The following is a 19,380-nucleotide window of genomic DNA, read 5'->3' on the forward strand; positions in this document are numbered from 1 at the left end:
TTCTGTAAGTTTTGACAAATATATGATGACCTCTAGCTAACATAACAATATTACACAGAATAGTTTCAATGTCCTAAAATCTGTGTTCTGTCTGTATGTCTTTCAAAACCCTCTAGCCTTTGGCAACCAACCACTGGCAATCTTTTTACTGTCTCCAAAGTTTTGCTTTTTCCAGAATGCCATAGAGTGGGAATTATACAATATATAGCCTTTTCTCTTAAAGTTTTCCACGTGTCTTTTCTTGGTTTGGTAGCTCTTTTCTTTTTAGTGCTGAATATTATTCCATTCTCTAGATGTATCACAGTTTATTCATTTACCTACTGAAGGACTTCTTGGTTGCTTTCAAGTTTTGGCAGTTGTAAATTAAGCTGATACAAATAACCATGTGCAGGTTTTCTGTGGATGCAAGTATTCAGCTCCTTTGGATAAATACCAGGGAAGAAGATTGCTGGATCATATGGTAAGAGTATGTTTAGTTTTTAAGGAACTGGCCAACTGTCCTTCAGAGTGGTAGTACCATTTTGCCTTCCCATCAAGAAAAAGTGAAAGTTACTGTTGCTCCACATCCTTGCCAGAATTTGATGTTGTCAGTGTTCTGGATTTTGGGCATTCTAATAATAGGTGTGTAGTAGTATCTTATTGTGATTTGTGGTTCCTGAATGACATATGATGTTGAACATCTTTTTATATCTTGATTTGCCACCTGTATATCTTTGTTGAGATATCTGTCAAGTCTTTTACCACACTTTTAAATCAAGTTGTTTTCTTATTCCTAAGTGTTAGGAGTTCTTTGTATATTTGGATAATAGACCTTTATCAGATGTGTCTTTTGCAAATATTTTCTTCCATTCTGTGGCTTGTGTTCTCATTCTCTTGACAGTGCCTTATGCTGAGCAGTTTTTAATTTTAAGGAAGTCCAGCTCCTCAGTTATTTCTTTCACAGATCATCCTTTTGGTCTTGCATTTAAAAAGTCATTATTATGCCCTAAGTTATCTAGGTTTCTTCCTGTTTTTTCTAGTAATTTCGTAGTTTTGCATTTTATAGTTAGGTGATCTGAGTTAATTTTTGGAGAAGGGTGTAAAGTCTATTTCTAAATTCTTTTTTTTTTTCTAGTTCTAGTACCATTTGTTAAAAAAGACTGTATTTTCACCATTGTATCACCTTTCTGTTTTATATGAAAGATCAGTTAGCTGTATTTATGTGGGCTTTAAATTTTATTTTTATTACTTTTAAATATTTTTATTTGAGCAGGGTTGACACAGGCTTTAAATTTTTAATGAGTTTATCATATCCATAAAATAAATTGCTGGGATTTTGATTGGAATTGTATTGAATTTATAGCTCAGGTAAGGAAGAATCGATATATTGACAATCTTCCCATCCATAAGCATGGAATATTTTTCATTAATTTAGTTTATCTTTAATTTTGTTCATCAGAGTTTTATAGTTTTCCATATATATACATATATATATATATACACATATTTTGTTAAGTTGCCCTAAATTGTATCTAAGTGTTTAATTTTTTAAAGTATTCATATAAATTTTTTTTTAAAGATTTTATTCATTTATTTGAGAGAGAGGTCACAAGTAGGCAGAGAGGCAGGCACAGAGAGAGGGGGGAGGAAGCAGGCTCCCCGCTGAGCAGAGAGCCCAATGCGGGGCTCGATCCCAGGACCCTGAGATCATGACCTGAGCCGAAGGCAGAGGCTTAACCCACTGAGCCACCCAGGTGCCCCTAAATTTGTTGTTTTAAATTTCAGATTCTACTTGTTCATTGCTGGTTTATAGGAGATTGATTGACTTTTGTGTATTAACCTTGTATGCTGCAGCTTTGCTGTAATTGCTTATTAGTTCCATAAGTTCTTTTTTTTTTTATTCTTTTGGATTTTCTGCTTATATGATCATGTCATCTGTGAACAAAGACAGTTTTATTTCTTCCTTCCTAGTATGTATACATTTTATTTCCTTTTTTTGTCTTTTTTCATTAGCCTGGGCTTCCAATATAATGTTAAAAAGGAGTGGTAAGAGGAGACATCTTTGCCGCATTCTTGATCTTACCAGGAGGTCTTCTAGGTTCTCACCATTCAGTACGCTGTGAGCTGTAGGTTTTTGTGGATTGAGAAATTCCCCTGTATTCCTAATTTGCTGAAGAGTTTTTATCATGGATGAATTTGGATATGTCAGATGCTTTTTCTGTATCTATTGATATGATCATGTGATTTTTCTTTTTTAACTTGTTAATGTGATAATTACATTAAGTGATTTTTGTATGTTGAATCAGCCTTGCATACCTGAGATAAATCCCACTTGGTTGTGGTGTATAATTTTATTTTATACATTGTCGGGTTCAGTTTGCTAATATTTTTCATCACATTTCTATTAATAATTGGTTCCCTCATAACATGCTGATCAAATATTCAGTTAAAGCTTTGAAAAATAGTGTATATGTCGGATGACAGAATTGAAAAACAATTTTTTTCCTGTATGGGCCAAATTGGCTAAATCTATGATGTAGAATTTAAAGCACATTATATCTTCTCCCATTCTGTGGGTTGCCTCTTTGTTTTGATGACTGTTGATATCCAGGATCTATAAAGAACTCCTCAAACTCAACACACACAAAACAGATAATCATATTAAAAAATGGGCAGAAGATATGAACAGACACTTCTCCAATGAAGACATACAAATGGCTACCAGACATATGAAAAAATGTTCATCATCACTAGCCATCAGGGAGATTCAAATCAAAACCACATTGAGATACCACCTTACACCAGTTAGAATGGCCACAATTAGCAAGACAGGAAACAACGTGTGTTGGAGAGGATGTGGAGAAAGGGGAACCCTCTTACACTGTTGGTGGGAATGCGAACTGGTGCAGCCACTTTGGAGAACAGTGTGGAGATTCCTCAGGAAATTAAAAATAGATCTTCCCTATGACCCTGCAATTGCACTGCTCGGTATTTACCCCAAAGATACAGATGTAGTGAAAAGAAGGGCCATCTGTACCCCAATGTTTATAGCAGCAATGGCCACGGTCGCCAAACTGTGGAAAGAACCAAGATGCCCTTCAACGGATGAATGGATAAGGAAGATGTGGTCCATATACACTATGGAGTATTATGCCTCCATCAGAAAGGACGAATACCCGACTTTTGTAGCAACATGGACAGGACTGGAAGAGATTATGCTGAGTGAAATAAGTCAAACAGAGAAAGTCAAGTATCATATGGTTTCACTTATTGGTGGAGCATAACAAATAATATAGAGGACAAGGGTAGATGGAGAGGAGAAGGGAGTTGAGGGAAATTGGAAGGGGAGGTGAACCATGAGAGACTATGGACTCTGAAAAACAACCTGAGGGTTTTGAAGGGGCGGGGTGGGAGGGTGGGGGAACCAGGTGGTGGGTATTAGGGAGGGCACAGATTGCATGGAGCACTGGGTGTGGTGAAAAAACAATGAATACTGTTATGCTGAAAATAAGTAAAAAATTTAATTAAAAAAAAAACTCCTAAAAAAAATAAAGCACATTATATAAAGATATTTTGAGAATCAATTTAATGTGCACAGGTAATGGCACAAACTATCTGAGTTATAATCCCAGCTTTCCCATTTGTACACTGTGTAATCTTGAGCCAATTATTTACCCTGTCCATGCCTTGGATTCTTCATCTATAAAATGAGGGTAATGGTGTTACTTATCACATAGGGTTGTTATGAAGTGTAAAGTAAGTTAGACATGTTAAGTCTCATAAAACAATAGCTGGCATTTAGTAAGAGCTGATTAAATGTTACCTGTGACTATTATACAGTTCTGCACTTAGACTCAGACTTAGATTCAGTTGTTTATGATGTGCGTGATATGACTTAGCACAACTGAGAAAGATTAGTTTCTTAGTCTGTTTTGGATTGTAAACTCAGGAGTGATAGTGTGATTTGGATAGGAAAAAAGTTAATGTAGTTTAAGGGTCTAAAAGAGTGGTTACCAGCCTTGATACTGCCTATACCATTTCCCAGCAAATTAGTTAGAAGAAAAATTAAAATTTAGTATTTCTGAGTTTGTCAGAGTCTAGGAGAAATATTCAGTTATTTACAAAGTAGAGGAGCTGGGTTGAGGAAACCAGCCAAAACATTCCTGGATTTTGGCATAAGGTCCTGAGAAAGAAGGAGGGGAAAAGTTTCATGTCTTTCTTTCTGATGGCCTGTCCCTGACCTGTAGACAAAGGGTTAATGCTGAGTGGAAAATTGGGCTGCTCTTCTTCTCTTCTAGTGACTTTCAGACTTAAAGAATTATTTATATAAAAGAAAGGTTTCCTTTCTCAGACCTAAACTGAACACCCTAATAGTGGGAACTATGTTCCTTTTCCCCCTTCCTGATATTTAATGTCTTTATCTTACTGAAATTTTTCCCGTAACTTTTACCTTTTAACTAGTGATATAATTTACTTATTAGAACTAAAGTCCACAAAAGCTTTTTTCACTGAAGCACCTAGAGCATTGCCCGGGACAGCATAGATACTCAGTAAATATTTGCTAAGTGAGGTGAATGAGCAAAATCTCGGGCTGAAGCTCAATATATTACACCAATACAAGCACAGCAGCTCTAAGTGAAGCCAGGACGGGGACTTAGAGTTCTGTCCATTGGCTCCTGTCCTCTTCTACTCTGTGGAATCTCTGTAAGTATCACAGTTTGAAAACTATTTTACAGGTAGTGATCTGTGTAAGATTGCTGGAGTAGGGTTCACCCATTTTATTTATATATATATAAATAAATATATATATATATAGAAAATATATATAGAAATATATATATAGAAAATATATAGAAAAAAATATATATAGATATATATATATCTATATATATATATAAATATATATATAGAAAATATATATAGAAACAATAATTCCCAGAAACCAGCTGGGTCTGAGTGGGTGATGATGGATACCTGGAGTTGGCCACAGAAGGGCTCATTTCTTATGGGAAATATACTTCCCAAACTGTCAAGCTCTATTATTACAAGCTCTGGTTGAGAGAGAATGGCTGGTAGCAGTGTATATACCATCAGTTTAGAACATCAGAGAACATTATCATGCTGATGTTGTAGATACTTAAAAGTGGAAAATACAATAAAGGTGAAGATAAAATCTAAAATATAAAGAGAAAACAAATGAACGTGTGTTTCAAACGAATAATGTAACCACACTGAAGATAACTCAGGTAACTTTGGGGCATAGTATATATTTTCAGACTCAAGATAAAAAGAACTATAAACAAATAACCCTAGTTTGTAGGCAGGTTTTTTGTTGGTATAAATTGACAATTTTAAAACTATTTTCTTTCTTTCTTTACTATTTTCTATCTATTTTAAGATCGAGTAAATAACTTAATGGGGGAGAAGGGAAAGTTCTTCCTTAAAATTGCAAATAAATGTAGAACTCTTGGAATTAGAAAATGACCACTTCAGAATGATTTAAAAGTACTTTCACACAAGAATAATTTGCAGGTACCAAACTATTGGGTGAAAATTTGATGAGGAGTATGATATTTACATAGCCTCAAGATAATTTACAAAATAGTAGCTTATTACAAAGAGAAAACAGTAACTTTACAGTGGAAAAATTTGTCGGGATACCTTTAACCAAGTAATCAAAGTTAACATCACTGATAATAGAGCACACTAAACTCTTGTAGCTTTTGATAGGTGTGCGAAGGACCAATGTTACTTTGTGACATTCCTGTAAAAAATGCATAACTTGAATTTAAAAATGAGAGATCATCAAACAAACGTAAGTTGAAGGATGTTCTACAAAATAGTTGATCTGTGTTCTTTAAAAATCTTAGTCTTAAAAGGCATAGACTGAAGAACTGTTCCTTATGATAGGATTCTTTTTTTTTTTTAAGATTTTATTTATTTATTTGACAGACAGAGATAACAAGTAGGCAGAGAGGCAGGCAGTGAGAGAGCCCGATTGATCCCAGAACCCTGGAATCATGACCTGAGCCAAAGGCAGAGGCTTTAACCCACTGAGCCACCCAGGTGCCCCTTATGATAGGATTCTTAAGGAGACATTACCACTAAATGCAATGCATGATCCTGAATTAGATTCTGGACTGGGGAAATCAACAGCTTTAAAGGACATAAAATCAGTCAGTGGCATTTGAATATGGACTCTCATTATGTAACAGAAATTTTAACATTGATATAATACTGATTTGGTTAGCTCTACTGTGGTTATCTATCTGTCTTCCTAGAAAGATACATGGAAACATGGAGTGCTAAAATGGTACAATGTCTGCAACTCACTGACATGGTTCAGGGAAAAAGGTGTGAGAGAGAGAATGGCAAAGCAAATGGGGTAAAATGTAAATAATTAGTTGTATTTGGAAGTTATATAAAGATAAAAAGTCACCTAAAAATTCCCAGGTTACAGTCATCTTTGAACAACTTGATTTTACTAGTTATTTATAGAATTTTTAAAAAAGGTTTTATTTGACAGAGAGAGAGAGGGAGAGAGGGAATGCATGCAGGGGAAGTGGGAGAGGGAGAAGCAGGTTTCCCACTGAGCAGGGAGCCCGAAGTGGGGCTTGATCCCAGGACTCTGAGATCATGACCTGAGCTGAAAGCAGGCGCCCCTACTTATTTATAGAATTTTTAAAAAGTACAAAAATTATTCTCGTCACTTAAAGAAGTAAAGTAGTGAAGGAAATGCTGATTAAGTCAAGAAATTACGAACTGTTAAGATACAGAGCAGAAGGATCTGAGTTTTTGTTCGGAGTTCTGTCATGACCAAGTAACTTCATTGGGCACCTCACTGTCCTATATTCATTTCCTTCGACATGTGTACAGTAGGTTTTTAAAGGACTTCCTAAACATTTCCTGTATAACCAATAAGTTTTCTTTAAAAAGCATGCTTTGTAAAAATCAGATTGCCAGGGGCCCCTGGGTAGTTCAGTCTTGTTAAGTGTCTGCTTTTGGCTCAGGTCATGATCCCAGGGTCCTAGGATTGAGCCACTTTGGGCTGCCTGCTCATTGGTAAGTCTGCTTTTTCCCTCTCCCACTCCCCCTGCTTGTATTCCCTCTCTCGCTGTGTCTCTGTCAAATAAATAAATAAAATCTTTTAAAAAATCAGACTGGCATGTTCCAGACAAACACTTTAACAAATTTATTAAGAAAATTTGAAGACCAGGGGTGCCTTGGTGGCCCAGTCGTTAAGCATCTGCCTTCAGCTCAGGTCATGATCCAAGGGTCCTGGGATGGAGCCCAACATCGGGCTCCCTGCTCAGTGGGAAGCTTGCTTCCCCCTCTCCCTCTGCTGCTCCCCTGCTTGTGTTTCATCTCTTGCCATGTCTCTCTCTCTGTCAAAGAAAGAAAGAAAGAAAGAAAGAAAGAAAGAAAATTTGAAGACCATTTTTATAATTTTTTTGTTTATATTTTGAAAGTTTTTATTTAAATTCCAGTTAGTTAACATACAATGTAATGTTAGTTTGATATGTACAATTTAGTGATTCAGCAGTTCCATACATCTCTTGGTGGTCATCGCAACAAGTCGTGTGTGTGTGTGTGTGTGTCTTTTCTTTTACAGCTTTGCTCATTTGTTTCTTAAATTCCACATATGAGTAGAATCATACAGTATTTATCCTTCTCTGACTGACTTATATTTTACTTAGCATTATACTGTCCAGCTCTATCCGTGTTGTTGCAGATGGCAAGATTTCATTCTTTTTTATGGCTGAGTAATAGTCCGCTGTATATATGTACCACATCTTTCTTTGTTCATTAGTCAGTGGGCACTTGGGCTGCTTCCATCTCTTGGCTATTGTAAATAATGCAGCTCTAAACATAAGAGTGTCTATTTCTTTGAATTAGTGTTTTTGTGTTCTTTGGGTAAATACCCAGTAGTGCAATTGCTGGATTGTAGGGTAGTTCTTTTTTTAACTTTTTGAGGAACCTGTGTAACTGTTTTACACAGTGGCTACACCAGTTTGCAGTTCTATCAACAGTGTACAAGGGTTCCTTTTTCTCCACATCCTCACCCAACACTTGCTTTTCCTTGTGTTGTTGATTTTAGCCATCTGACCCCTGGTGTGAGGTGATATCTCATTGTGATTTTGATTTGAATTTCCTGAGGATTAGTGATGATGATAATCTTTACATGTGTCTGTTGGCATTTTTGCAATTATTTTTGTTACAAGGGAATATTTTAGGGAATGGAAGTTCTTTATTAAATCTTTGAGCTACAATGACACACACACTCATTTTAATTTTATGTAATAAGTTATTTTAATACTTAGTATAATTCTTAATAGATTGGTGATATTCATAAAAACTCACCTTGATATTAGTATCAGTGAGCTGCTAACAAAATTATTCTGTAGGGTCTAGGTAAAATATTCCTATCATTCCTTTAAAAAAAAAAAACATTTTTATCAGGGTTCTAAAAATAATGAGGCATATTCAAATACATTGCTTATAGTTTTTCTTTGTTCTAGAAATTCATGAAATAAAGGTTATTTAAAGGTATTTTTTCATACTTTTTGGGATTTAAAAAATTTTGAGTATAGTTACTACACAATGTTATATTAGTTTTAGGTGTGCAGTATAGCACATTATGCTATGCTCACAAGTGTAGCTACCATCTGTCACCATACAACACTATTATATTACCATTGACTATACTCCTTATGCTGTGCCTTTTAGTCCCATGATTTATTCATTCAATATCCAAAAGACTATTTCCCACTCCCCTTCACCCATTTTGCTCAACTCCCTACCTCCCTCCTCTCTGGCAACCATCAGTTTGTTCTCTGGATTTATAGATCTGATTCTGTTTTTGTTTGTTTATTCATTTATTTTTAGATTACACATAAGTAAAATCATATAGCATTTTTTTTCTCAGTCTGACTTATTTCACTTAGTATAATACCCTCTGAGTCCATCCATGTTATCTCAAATGGCACAATCTCATCCTTTTTTATGGCTGAATAGTATTCTGTTTATGTGTGTATATATATATATATATATATACATACATATATATATACACACACACACACACACACACACACAAACACACCCCACCTCTTTCTTATCCATTCATCTGTTGATGACACTTAGCTTGCTTCTGTATCTTGGCTATTGTAAATAATATTGCAATAAACAGGACTGCAAATAAAAAAGTAATAATGAAAAATAAAAAAATAAAAAAGGTTTTTATATTGTATTATTAAAAAAAACCCTTTAAATAAACACCTAACCATATAACAAATAGATAATGTTATAGATAATTTATTGGTAAATGCAGATAGTGATAGAAATGTGTTTATTAATTATAAAATAATTTAATTGAGATTCTAAAGTCAGTGACAGTAACAATTTAAGTTGTTTGACCAGTGAAATGCTAGTTAAAATGGAGTAGTCATTCCTTGGTGGTAACAATAGTTCTACCCTGCTTTGATGACATGTCTTTCTTTTTTTTTTTCCTTATAAAAATTCCTTTCTACCATTGCTAGGTATCACTCCTTGTTGACACAACTTTTCATGTTTTGGGCACCTTGAGTACTTACTACCAGTGTTAGGATATGTGTGGAATGGAATTTGTGGGAGTTGTCAGCAAACAATGATGTCTATTCTGTTTGTCTCTTTCTTTGTGTATATACAGTATTTTATATTTCAAAGATTCAGTATTTCACCTCTTAGGCATTTGACCTACATCTAGGGGAATTATTTGGTATGAATTAGAGGAGATTGTGATTCTACATTGGTGTGTGGATTTTATAGTTTCTACAGTAACTTGGAGTGGTCCTCTTTCTTACATCATTAGAATAAAGTCCCGTTTTCTGGGGGAAATTGAGGACCTCCGCTTTGTATTTTAAATACCTGTGCTGTGTTTGGAATTACTCTATCAGTGCGATGTAGCAGTAATTATGTTACTAACAACAATTTTGTGAGATGTTTATTATTCTCATTTTACAGATGAGGAAACTGAGGCTTGGTGAAGTTACGAAACTTGTCCAAAGTCACACAGCTTGTAAAGGGCACAGCCAAGATTCAGAGCCAGGTCTGTCCAACTTCAAAACTCTTAATTATAGCCATGAAACTTTGAAATACCTGTTAAGTATCAACCTATGATAAGTTGTACTGCTATTAATATTGCTTAACTGTTGTTTAACTGTTACTGATAATTTTTTTAATGGTGAGTATTTGTCCATGATAATTTTATGTATCTTTTAAATATTGTGAAAAGAGGTGTAACATAGTAATTGAGGGTCTGGGCTCTGGAGACAGACTCCTGGGTGTGAATCCCTAAGCTTTTCCACTTACTTGTGTGACATTGGGAAAGTAACTTAACTTTTTCTGTACCTCAGTTTTCCTACCTGTAAAATGGTGTAGCAGTATGAGCCATCTGGTAAAGTTGTTGTGAAGATTAAATTATTTAATGTGTACAAAAGCTCTTATAACAATGCCTGGCATGCAGTAAGCATTCAATAAATGTTAGCTACTGGTATTATCATCTCCTAGCAGTTAGTGAAACAAATGGTCATTATTTCTAATTCTGTTATAAAGTTGAATAAGGAAAGTTTAAGCAGCAATATAAGATAGCCCAAAATTCACAGAAACCAAAATTAGATTTGAATAAGTTAGACCTAAGGAAAATCATACATTTGATCAATTTCAGATCTATGGTAGAGCAAACTGGGTAACTGCTTATGGACCTTTCACATAGAGGTGTATTTTATGTATAGGGACTATGCATAGGTCCATGTAGATACCTTTTGAGGCCTGTATGATCATTGTATTATGAATGTGTTTTGTCTCATATAGATGCAATTTATATTCAGAATAAATGTTTACATTTTTAGGTGGCTTTTAAGGAGATACTTCAGCAATGCTCACATATAATTACCAAGAACCAAAACCTTACATGTTATGTAAAATGTTAGGAACATTTCATCACTTGCATGAATGGTTATCAGAACTTATATTGTGTTGAATGTGCACACTGATTGTTCTTTGAACCAAGGGGGCCACAGCACATTCAGCTAGAACTCAGCAGTGTACTGATCATATGCTCTTTACTCATATTTCTTTATTCCGACTATAAGAATTCTGAAGTGCCATATCCACTGTTACTACAATTTAGTTAAAATATCTGTGATTAGTGACTAAGAAGTTCATACCAATTGTAAAAATACTCATAAATGGTAGTAATTTGAGTCAAGTTATGCAGATATTTCAAAGCTATAATTTAAAAGTGGGACTTGCCTTATAGGGCACCTGGGTGGCTCAGTCACTTAAGCATCTGACTTCGGCTCAGGTCATGATCTCGGGGTCCTGGGATTGAGCCCTATGAGCAGGGAGCCCACTTGTCCCTCTCCCTCTGCCCCTTTCCCTGCTTGTGCTCAGTCTGTGTCTCTCTTTCAAGTAAATAAATAAAATGTTTAAATAAATAAATAAATAAAATGGGACTTGCCTTGTATATGAGCCTAAGATCTCTGTAACTTTTTTTTTTTTTTTTTTTTTTTTTAAGATTTTATTTATTTATTTGACAGAGATCACAAGTAGGCAGAGAGGCAGGCAGAGAGGGAGAGAGGAGGAAGCAGGCTCCCTGCCAAGCAGGGAGCCCGATGCGGGGCTCGATCCCAGGACCCTGAGATCATGACCTGAGCCGAAGGCAGAGGCTTTAAACCACTGAGCCACCCAGGCGCCCTGTAACTTTTTTTTTAAAAGATCTTTGTAACTTTAAATGTACACATGCATTTAATTCTCTTTATTTCATGATACTGAGTCTTCCTATCCTTGAACATGGTATGTCTTTCTAGTTATTTAGATATTTTAAAATATCTCCCAGTAAAGTTTATTTTTTTTTCCGTAAATCTCTCTCATGTCTCTTTGAATTATTAGATACCTTATTTCTTGTTACTATTACAAATAGTATATTTTTCCTCTTTTGTTTTTCCTTTCCATTTCTGTTTGCTGATGTAAGCTTTTTTGGTATATAATACAGATCTATATTCAGTTGTCTTATCAAATTATTTTATTAAAATATTTTGCATGAAGATTGTGTCTTTCTTTCCAGTAGTTACATATTCTATCTCTCTCTCTCTCTCTCTCTCTCTCTCTCTTTTTTTTTTTTTTTTGCCTTACTGTGCTAATTAGGACTTCCAGTACAATATTCAATACAGCTGTTAATAGTGGGCATTCTTATGTTGCAGTTAATTTTTAGAAGCAAGTGCTTCTTATGTTTCACTATTAAGAATAGTGTTTGGTGTAGATTTTTGATAGATATTCTGTGGGTTAAAGACATTTCTGTTGCTAGTTGGCTAAGATGTTTTTTGTTTGTGAAGAACAAGTAATAAATTTTATCAGACACTTTTTCTATACTTGTGAGAAGATCATATGGTTGGCCTTCCTTATTCTGTTAAGGTGGTGAATGACATTTATAGGTTTTTCTATTGTTGAATTACCATTGCATTGCAGGAATGAACCCAACTTAATATGATGGTCTTTTTTCATATACAAGTGGATTTAGTTTATTAGTATTTCATTTAGGATTTTTGTATCTAAGTTCATGGATGATATTGGCCCATAATTTTATTTCTTATGTTATTTTTGTTTGATTTTGTTATTCAGATTATACCACCTCAAAGAATGAGTTGGGAACTATTCTGTTCTGTCCCCTCCCTCCTCTAAGGGTTTATATAAGACTAGAATGATCTGTTTCTTGAAAGTTTGGTTGAACTTCTGTTCAACTGTCTGGGATTAGTATTTTGAGGGGAGTGTGTGGGCTTAGTAGTTTTTGAGGAGGTATGTATTCAGTTTTCTAAATAGTTTTTATTTAAAATTTCTGTTTCTAGTTAGGGCAGTTTTTAGAAAAAAAGTTTTCTTTTTTAGGAATCCACCATTTTTGTCTATATTTGGCATAAAGTTGTTCATTCTTTTCTTATCGTTTAAATTTCTGCTTAGTATTTATCTCTTTATTATGTTGGGTCCCCCAAAATTGGGTACCCCAATAATGGGTCTGTGATTAAAGGAGTGAGACTGAAACAAAGCGAAGGTCAAGCAAAGCTTTATTTCGCGCCAAGCATCAAGAATCAAACCGACTGTCAAACAGACCAGTTGGGGCCGCCCCTACAGAGAGGACGACGACCCCTCCCTGCTTTCCAGACTAACTTTTATAGAGCAAAGGCCATGTGGTTGGGCCTGGCCACACACAGGTGGCTAATTGAATTACAGTTCACCCCACAGTAGCCGTGGAAACTAGCCCATCACCTTGGTAGCTAGGAGACAGTATGCACCCCCACTGATTGAATACCTCCACCTGGCCTGACCCACCCTTGTATTTGGGCAGTTACCTGGGACTGGTTTCCCGGACTTGCTTTTAAATAAGTTCGGGGGGGGGGGGGGGGGGTCAATTTAAGTTTTACAACAAAATGGCAGTTCAACCGGGGTGGGGCTGCTCTGGCTGAATAGGCCCTTACAATTCCCAATATTTTTTGTGACTTCTCTTTTCCTTCATCAGTCTTATTAGAGGGTTTATATATTTTCTTAACTTTATAAAAAACCAGTGCTTGACTCTGATTTTCTCTGTTACGTGTTCTCTTTTTCATTAATTTTTGGCTTTTCTCCTTTACACACTTCTTTTTTTTTTTTTTGAAGATTATTAATTTATTTATTTGACAGACAGAGATCACAAATAGGCAGAGAGGCAGGCAGAGAGAGAGAGAGAGGGAAGCAGGCTCCCCGCCGAGCAGAGAGCCCGATGCGGGGCTCGATCCCAGGACCCTGAGATCATGACCTGAGCTGAAGGCAGAAGCTTTAACCCACTGAGCCACTCAGGTGCCCCTCCTTTACACGCTTCTTAAGTGAAAAGCAGAATCTAACATTAGGATATCTCATATTTTCCAAGGACAGGATTTCAATAGGCTTTGAGACTAGCTGGACCCAGGGGCTTGTAGTGCTACTAGGACATTCATTCTTTCTTTTTCCTTTAAGTCTTCCTTTCCTCTTGTTGTCATCTGACTTTTCTACTCTTCAGTCTACAAGGCAGAAAATGGTGACCATGAGCCTCTGAATTTGATGTCAGTTTCAACTTCGTGTGCTCTTGATTCCTCCAGGGATTTCAGATTTTTCCATCTGGATCACTTCTTTCTTTTTGGAGATTTTTTTTCTTTAGAATTCTCTTTAGTGAGATTTTCTGTAGTAAACTCTCAGCTATTTTGTCTGAAATCGATGTCTTTTTTTTTTTTTTTTGTCTATCACTTTTTTTTGATAGATATTCCATTAGGTATAAAATTTTGGGCTGGCAGTATTTTTGTAGTCATTGTAAGAGATAATTCCACTCTTTCTTGGTTTTCATTGTTGCTATTGATAAATCAGCTGCCTAATAATTGTCTTTTCTTTTGTTTTGTTTTACAAAACTTGCTGTTTTTGAACTCTTTATTTTTTGGTTTTTCTGAAGTTTCATATGCTGTGCCTAGGTATAGATTTCTTTTTATTTATCCTGTGTGAGACTTTTACTGTGAATTGCTTATTTTCCCTGGAAAAAATATTAGTGGTTCTTCTTTGAGGCCCAAGAAGGAAACACATTGCTTTAAGAGGATATACCTTTAGTTTTTCCCCCCAGATACCTCAAGGTACTTACTGCAATTTGGTGACTGAATTTATCCTTTGAAGTTTTGGATCACCCTAATGGGGTGACTTTGGATTGCAAATATATGTGTGGTTCCGCTTTTCTTTACAGCCTCTTAGGGATCCTTTGTTCTCTTCTACATCAGGAAGACCAGTTTCCTTGTCCTTTGGTAATGAAGGAGTAGACTGGGCTTACTTTTCCTGTTCACTTTTTTCCTGAGTATGAAACTTTTGGGAGGGGGGGTGATCCCAGCTTTATGGAGAAAGGGTCTCTTGTTAGATTTTCCATTTGGCGTGGGTCTTATTCTTTGGTTTCTGTTCTCTCCTAAGAGATTATAAAAATTAAAGCTTAACATGGTGAGTTAGGCAGATGTATACAAGATAAAAACTATGTTGTTATGCCACTTACCTCTTTGAGTTTCTGCCTTCTCATAGATTTTGGTCTGGTAATTCCTTTATGATCTTGTCAGCTCTTCAGTACTTTTTGAAATAAAATTTTATCCATCACTTTTAACTGTTTTCGATAAAGAATTGGGTAAATAATCTAGCCTAAAATGTTATTGGAAGTGGAATTTTATTCAAATTTCTTGGAGTTTTCTCTTTTCTTTTTCTGATTCCTTCAGGTAGATGCTTCACTCACCAATTATTAGGCTTTTTTCTAACATAAGCATTTTTTAAAAAATTTTATTTATTCATTTGAGAGAGAGAGAGAGAGCAAGCCAGTGGAAGGAGTAGGGGGGGAGGTACTAACAGTCTCTATGTGGAGCATGGAGTCTGATGCAGGGCTTGATCCCATCACCTGAGATTGTGACCTAAGCTATCAACTGAGCCACCCTGGCACCCCTCTAATGTAAGCATTTAAAGTTGTACATTTTTTAAAAAGATTTTATTTACTTATTTGACAGAGAGAGAGATCACAGGTAGGCAGAGAGGCAGGCAGAGAGAGGGGGGAAGCAGGCTCCCTGCTGAGCAGAGAGCCTGATGTGGGGCTCAATCCCAGGACCCTGAGATTATGAACTGAGCCGAAGGTAGAGGCTTTAACACACTGAACCACCCAGGTGCCCCTAAAGCTATACATTTATAAGTGGTTCATCAGGTTTGAAGTGGAATATTTTCATTATTATTACTGCTTTTTAGAGGGGAGGGACAAAGGCAGGAGTGAGGGGAGAGGGAGAGAGAGAGAAAATCCCAGGCGGCTCCGTGCTCAGTGCAGAGTCTGATCAATCCCATGACCCCGAGATCGTGACCTGAGCTGAAATCAAGAGTTAGACACTTATCTGACTGGACGACCCAGGCGCCCCTAATTATTTTTAACTATATGTATTTAAGGTTTTTAATTTGCTATTATAATTTTTAGTTATACTTGCTTTTTTAAGTCATGACCTGTGATCCACAAGTCAATTAGGAGTTTGGAAATACATGGATTTTATAAGATTTCTTTTTGTTGTATTTAACACACCTTTCAGAAAACCCAGGATTTTCATTTGGATCACAAAGCAAGATTCAGCTCTGTGCTGTATAAAAGAGATGTACAAAATGATTTAGAAAAGCTAAAAATAAAGGGAAAGGCAAAAATATGTAAGGCAAATGAAAACAATAAGAAAGTATGAGTTGCTCTGTGAACACTCTTTTGGGGGACTTTTTCTTCCCTTCCTGATCACAAACTTTAGTGAATAACCAATATTCTGTATCACTGAGACTTACTGAGATTCTTGGAAGACTGATTTTACATTAATAACTGGTCATTTTTCTTCCTTTTCCTCCCGCTTCTTTTCCTTCTCTTCTTCTCTCTTCTCCTCTTCCTCTTTTCCTTAGACTTTAATATCTCTGAAACTAGGATCCATCTCTCATATTGGTATGCATCTTATTACTGGTGATATTTCACAATTAAGGAATAATTACTAATAATTAATTTTGGCAGCATTTTTCTCTTAGTACAACATATCCTGCAATCTCTAGTATCTTAGTTTTGGTGAAATATACATTTTTACATGTATATCATGACTCTTTATCCCACCCCATCCCCTACTTGAAATGCTCCTCTTTTTTGTCTTTCCCATCCTATGCTTATATCATTCAAGACCTTAAGGGTGGGGGTGCCTGGATGGCTCAGCCTGGTAAGTGTCTGACTTTGGCTTAGGTCATGATCACCAGGGTCCTGGGATTGAGTCCCACAGCAGGCTCCTTGCTCAGTGGGGAGCCTGCTTCTTACATCTCCCTCTGCTTCTCCCCCACCTGACTCGTGTTCTTATTTACTCTGCTCTCTCTTTCAAATAAATAAGTAAAAAATCTTAAAGACCTTAAGAGTGGAAATAATCTTTAGTTTCTTATTCTGGTTCCTGTTGTTCCAGCACCTAGCATAATATGTTGTTGGACACAGGGTTTTATTTAATTAACAATTAAGGGAAGTGTATATATATAATGAATCATAGCATGGGCTGTGACATATTTATATTAGTGATCAATTTTTTTAGCTTGTTGGTAAGAGGAATTAAAAACCTACATTTTGGATAGAAAGAACAGAATCCAATGATTCCTACATTAAGTAAGTTAGAGAATTCATTGGATCAGTGTTTATTCATCTGGTGATGTTTGAGAGTTTAACCAATGAAACAAAAATAATTACAAAATATAGACACTGTGAAGGAAATAAAAAGAGTAGTACAATACAGAATAACAGAGAGTGGCATTTAGAAAGAGGAAGAAAGAAGACTTCATCAATGAGAAGATATTTAGCTTGGGACTTGATATATACTAGTGAAAGACAGCAGTTGTTGAAAGCACTGAGAGGAAAGCATTTCAGGTAGGGAAATAGCAAGCCCAAAGGGGGCAGAGCTTTTATTCAACTGAAAGACTCATAGTTGTGGAGAGTGTCACCTCAAGGTAAGAGAGGCAGGCAGAAGTGGTACCTCAATATGCTAACATTTACTCAGCATTTGGGGTGTACTGGGTATAGTTCAGCCACTTTTTCTTGGGCAATGTGAATTATTCTGCCATAATGACTTCTCAGATGCTGAGAGTTTGGATTTAATTTGAAGACGCATTAGAAAACCTTGGCACTATTATGCAGTGCTATGATCCATTTTACATTTTTGAAGATTACACTGGCTGCTTTGTGCACAGTTGATCAGAAGGAGACTTATACTAGTCAGGTAAGAGGCAAAGTTGTTGGGGCACCTGTGTGGCTCCGTAGGTTAAGCGTCTGCCTTCAGCTTGGGTCGAGTTCTTGGAGTCCTAGGATGGAGCCCTACATCAGGCTCCCTGCTCAGCAGGGACCCTGCTTCCCCTTCTCTCTCTGCCTACCTCTCTGCCTACTTGTGATCTCTCTCTCTCTGTCAAATAAATAAATAAAATCTTAAAAAAAAAAAAAAAAGAGGCAAAGTTGTTTTGAACTGTGATTCTGATGATGGAGATGAAGAGCAGTCGACCAATTTAAGATGATGTTTTACAAGTCTTGTGTTAATGTCTTGGATAAGGGGAGAGGATTGTGAGGGAAAGGAAACAGTCAGATCCCAGAGGGTTAAAGAATTGAAGAGATGATGTGTGTAGATATTATGTGAAGTTTTTTGTCAGTTAAAGGGGAGCAGAGCTGTTTTTAACCTTCTTACTTCTGTAATTTTTCCAGTGACATTTCTGTCTCTCTCTTTTAAATTCTTGGAACCAGATATATTTTTATTCTAGTCTGCCTCTCCAGATTCCAGCACCTTTTTCTCATCCCACACTTAACAGATGCTTAGAGGAGGGAAGTCAGTGTAAAAGTAGGATAGCATTCTCAGCAATTCTGCCCTTTTTCATCAGGATGTTCCTTGCTAAATCAGTCCTTTTTGTATCAGAGGAAAACCATTTTGTTTTATAAGTAAAGCTTTAATTCTTGAAAGGACACTATCTTTGTGAAGTGAGTCATGTATATTTGTATTGTGGGGTTAGGGATGATGATATTATTATTATTTTTTGGTTGTATGTATTTTTATGTTAAGTCTTAACATGCCTTAAAGGTAAAGGTGAGTGTAGCTGAATTGCAAATTCAGTTTGCCACTTGTTTTCTCAATTGAAAGGCAAGAGATCAACTAAAAGATAAAATTAGTTGTGTAACTAACTGAAAGACAAAGTTTTCAGAAGAGATAGCTTTTTTTTTTTAAGATTTTATTTATTTATTTGACAAAAAGAGCAACGAGCCAGAGCAGGAACACAGAATGAGGAGTGGGAGAGGGAGAGGCAGGCTTCCCGCTGAGAGGGAGCCTGATGTGGGGCTTGATCCCAGGATCCTGGGATCATGACCTGAGCCGAATGCAGCCACTTAATGAGTGAGCCACCCAGGTGCTCCAGAAGAAATAGCTTTTTTAAAAAATGTTTTTTAAATATTACAGGTTCAGTTTTTGAAACCACCATTGACTGCAGTTTTAAGTAGACAGCTTCTTTCCTCATTTTATGAAGCTCTGGTTTTCCCTTACTGTCTTTTAAGAGTGAATAAAGAAGCCATATATCAAAACCAATGGAAGAATTTTGTGGACAAGATGAGTGGGAAGATTAGAATGAGGAAGGCAGAAACTGAAAATTAAAGTCAGATGATAGATAAGGATCACGAAATACTGTTTTAATCCACTATTCTTAAATTTTGGGTAGTTACCTTATCCTTTGGGATTCTGATGAAAGTGAAACAATCTGGCCCCGGAAAGTGCGCAGACACATGCACATTCAGATTTGTACATAATCTTAGAGCATTGCTAAAGCTGAAGAGCATGT

General features: G+C 36.1%; 1 protein-coding gene across 11 annotated transcripts in view; it reads left to right on the forward strand.

Annotated features, from left to right (window-relative positions):
* The window catches only part of NUMB (NUMB endocytic adaptor protein), a 194,197-nt gene that overhangs the window by 71,730 nt on the left and 103,087 nt on the right, over nucleotides 1–19,380 (forward strand). For 7 of the 11 annotated variants that reach the window (XM_080809641.1, XM_080809632.1, XM_080809634.1 and 4 more), the window contains exon 3: nucleotides 9,982–10,066. The exons of the other annotated variants lie outside the window; for them this stretch is intronic. The gene's annotated coding sequence lies outside the window, so the exon portion shown is untranslated. The remainder of the gene's footprint in view (nucleotides 1–9,981; nucleotides 10,067–19,380) is intronic. 11 annotated transcript variants of the gene reach the window in all.

This window comes from Martes martes, assembly GCF_963455335.1.
Source record: "Martes martes genome assembly, chromosome: 7".
Lineage (NCBI taxonomy): Eukaryota > Metazoa > Chordata > Mammalia > Carnivora > Mustelidae > Martes > Martes martes.